Genomic DNA, 4,377 nt, shown 5'->3' on the forward strand with positions numbered 1-4,377 from the left:
TTAATTTGAAATATTTCTTGTTTTCCACAACCTAAGATGTAAGTTTGTTAGCTTAACCACATGTTGACCAGAGTGTCCAAACAACATAATATGTTAATGATCGATTTTGAGAAGCAAATAACTTGTTTTATGTTGCACAGGAAGAAAAAACATAGGACAAAGCAATCATCCAAACAGTGAGCAAGCAGAACCACAACAAGATGAGATTCGACTGAGAGAAGAGCAAGAACAGCCAAACGGACAGCTTGTCCAACAGCTTGGTCGCACAGCAGAATGTAAATTTATCTCAAAAGAACTGTGTGTTGGTTTTTGGTCATGGACATTTTTTAAGTTAACAATACATATGTGTTTAGAGACATTTGATATGATTGTGCAAGAAACATCTCCTGGATGCACTGGCATGCATCTTTAGTGATGTATCCTGGGGTCATTAGGCATTTTGGATCTTGCAACATCATACACGCAGCCGGGGGTGATCCCAACGGATCAGCCCTCTTAATTCACAGCCACCTTGTGGCTTTCCCTGCCGCTTCACTCACAGCCTGGATGGACCTCTTCTTCATTGCCCCAGCCACACCCAGCTGGTCAAGGACTTTGCAGAGTGATCATCCTGCAAAGCCCTTACAACCCACTACTATGGGCTCATAGAGTGTCTCCCACCCCCTTCCCCTGCACTCCTGCACTAGTTCCTGGTACTTGTCGCGTTTCCTCTCGTTGGCCTCCTCGATCCGCTCTTCCCAGGGCACTCTGAGTTCCAGCATGATCAGATGACTACCTGGCAAATAAAAAAAAAAAAACTAAAAATAGACACACACACACACACACACTTGTTATTAATTAAGATATTGAGGTGTAAAAATTTGTTCCATTTGGACCTCTACTTTCAGAAGTTTTAGTCCTTAAAAACTGGACATGAAAAAAAATCTTGATGATGTATTTGAAAACGAAGATGAGGCAGTTTATGTCAAGTAACACAACAAAACTGGACTGTGTGTCCACAAACACTCATTGGGTAATTTTATGAAGTATTTCTCATGTGAAACCTTGAAACTGTTAGTTAGATCCTTGGTGTTTGCTTTATCCTTGTTGTTAGGGTTATATTGTTGATTGTTATTTATGCTTAGAAATATGTACTCAGAAATGCTTAGTCGATTATAATCGATTGCGTAATGATAGAGGTCTGATCCTTAACAGTCTGCAAAGACTCTGTGTGCTACCCAGAGCACTCTGGCATACGCACACATCTTAAGGTCATGAGAGAGGTTGTACCTTCTCATAATGAGTTATGGTATAGGAGGACACTTACTCTGTATCTGTTTAAGTACAAGTGCCTTTTGATTAGGTGGACCGCTAGACTCCTGGCACCAGCTTTGGGGAGTCTTCACAGGGTCACATCTTGACCCCACACACCCACACACATACCTATACGACACACAGACAAGGTACTCTTTGTTCACATGTATGCCTATGTAAGACGTCATGGGTTAATGAACGTATGCATATTCATGTAACGACAATAAAGAGCAGTGCTACGAGGGAGCAGACAAGAGCAACTGGGGTCAAGCGAAGGAATGGCGCTCGTCACTGTTCTCTCCCTCGTGCACAAGTAACACAAAGAACTTTGGTGACTTGCGTCTTGCTTTTGCTGTTGTAGTAGAATTGTCTTGTTCCAGCAGTGGGTCTGTGCCAGGCAGACCCACTTGTGTGGTGATATGTATTTTTTGTTCTCTGCCAAAAAAACAACTTATGTTGAACTTTGAACTGATAATAATTAAAGAAGGGCATTTCCTACTGAAAATGAGGAAGAAGAAAAGACTTCACAACTCACTGAGTTTAAACACATATTACCAGAGCTATGAAAACAAGAAAAACAGCATACATGCAAGCTACATGCAATTACAGCCTATTTCATTTAATTGCTATATTAATTGTTATATTGCTGCTAATCAGTATTCTGTGTTTGCACAGATCTACAGTATGGATTTAACGTTCCTTCCCAGATGCCTTCAAAACTGGATTATAGATGGCAGACAGTTGGTGTCATAGGCCACCACCTCTGTTCAAAGATGGTCGCTCACAGTGATTTCAGTGATCATGTGATTTCCTGAGGTCAGATGGCCCAGAGTGTGAGTGGGCGTTAAGGCGTCACAGTGGACATAAATGGCTTCTTTGACCTCAGGAAATCACATGATAGGGTGGGGCTAGGTTTCACAATGAACTCACCCGAAACCCTGGCTGATTGTGACCCACACCCGTTTTCACACCTTGGCTCATGTGGTTAGGTAGAGGATCATCAGGGGGTCCATTGTCCCTCTTTTGGGGGGAAACTCCCACAGGGCTTAAATCTGGGACTCTCCACCATTTGACCTTAGAACTGAAGAAGCTTCTCGGATGAGAGGTGAAATGTCTTCAAGCAACTTAAAGAAGTCCAGACGCTTTTCTTTCCAAGCTCCTTAGATCAAGATATCACATATTTGCAAAAGTGCTCCGATGTTTTCAGAGACGTCTGTTACCCACCAGCTCGATAGCTCGCCGGGAGCTCGAGGGTCACCAGAGCTGCCGAGAACGGCAAACTCCCGGCACATCATTTTCAGAGCAACGCGGTCTTTCGCTACTCTGGTTAAACTTGATATATAAGTCACTTAGATAACTTGAAAATGTTATTGTTTGGCTTTTTTCAGTGTTTTATTTGTTCAGGAGTAAATCGTTTTGGCTGGATTAAAGTCATTAGATTAGATTAGATAAATTGAAACTTTATTAATCCCTCGGGTGGGTTCCTCCGGGGTTTTCACACAGCTGAATAAACGTCAAACAGAAAACTGATTAAACAGAAGTGTGAGATGGTCGGGAATTTACGCAATCGTCCTGTTATATTTTAGATAGCAAGGAGCAGACGGCCGAGTTGATTAAACTCCAGCGAGACAGTGGTGACGCAAATCTGAAGGCTAGACTGTCCGGCCTTTACGTCCGGCCTATTGGACCTTCTGAGGACCCGGCCCACGTAGACCACGAAGGCCGGGTCCTCAGGAGGATACAGCCCATGGTTTTGGACATGCCAATAGTGTCCTTGTTGAATTAATCACTATCCAGATTGATATCTGTTTTTGTGTGCACAATGAGCATTTTTGACTGTCTAGACTCTGAAAACTCCATAAGCTCTTACATTGCACTATATCAACAAAACATACTTTTATGCTTGGGATAACCACTACATTATGCTCTTTGTTGTCGCTGTGTGACTCTCTCGTCCACATAAACACACAATACCCTGAGAGAATTTCTTCAGATTTTAATTTGGACTGCGAAATTACCTTGAAATAAACTTTCAATTTTTGTGATTTTTGTGATCTCTTTCTTAATAGGCCTTAGTAGACTATTATTTCACAAATTTGCACAGACATGTTGGTAAACTGCATCTTGGTATTAATAGTTTTTAACCTGGTGCCTCTGAGCACTGTATTGACATCGTTTATACACTATGTAAATATTTTACAGGATCCTTGGGTACAATGCAAGCTTAAGACATTTAATATCAATTCTTAGAAGTGCAGCTTTTTAGACAATCTGTGTATGTTTTACTTGACATCAAAGTTGTGATGAGCAACTTTTTTTATTTTATTTTCTTGTTATATTCGTTTTATTGACCACTTTTTAATACAAAATTGGCGTAACATGCCAAGATAAAGTATGCAAGACTTGGTTGCCTCAAATAGCCTTTGGCAAGATTTCTTGGGGATTTACCACTAGGTGTTACCAGAACACCTAATACTTGTTATTAATCTCTGTTTCTCTCCCACAGCATGTTTTCCTTCTCTCACCCCTCGCAGCAGATGGCTGCCCCTCCCTGAGCCAGGTTCTGCTAGAAGTTTCTTCCTGTTAAAAGGGAGTTTTTCCTTCCCACTGTCGCCAAAGTGCTTGCTATAGGGGGTCATATGATTGTTGGGTTTTTCTCTGTATGTATTATTGTAGGATCTACCTTACAATATAAAGCCTTGAGGCGACTGTTGTTGTGATTTGGTGATGTATAAATAAAATTGAATTGAGTGTTACACTTTAGCAGAGATACCACTGTGCACATGCACAACCTTAGGCCTGGTTTATGTAACCGTGGCTTATGTTTGTAATATTAATACAGAAAATGTTCCATCTGTAAAACTCTGTTTTACAGTCCACACATTCAACTACTTTTTCTATAGGAACAGAAAGAAAGAAGACATTTAGACTTTATGGTCTCTAGATATAAATGCAATGGTTTTGCAGGTCCAGCATAGGGTACTTGATGAGTTTTATGTTATTTTGTTGGTGTGCGCTGTACATGGTGTGAGAAGGCTTTGGCAGGATGTGGTTTAAATTATGTTTTTTCAGACTTCAAAAAAA

Source organism: Simochromis diagramma, unplaced genomic scaffold (assembly GCF_900408965.1).
Source record: "Simochromis diagramma unplaced genomic scaffold, fSimDia1.1 OVJJ01000766.1, whole genome shotgun sequence".
Taxonomy (NCBI): Eukaryota; Metazoa; Chordata; class Actinopteri; order Cichliformes; family Cichlidae; genus Simochromis; species Simochromis diagramma.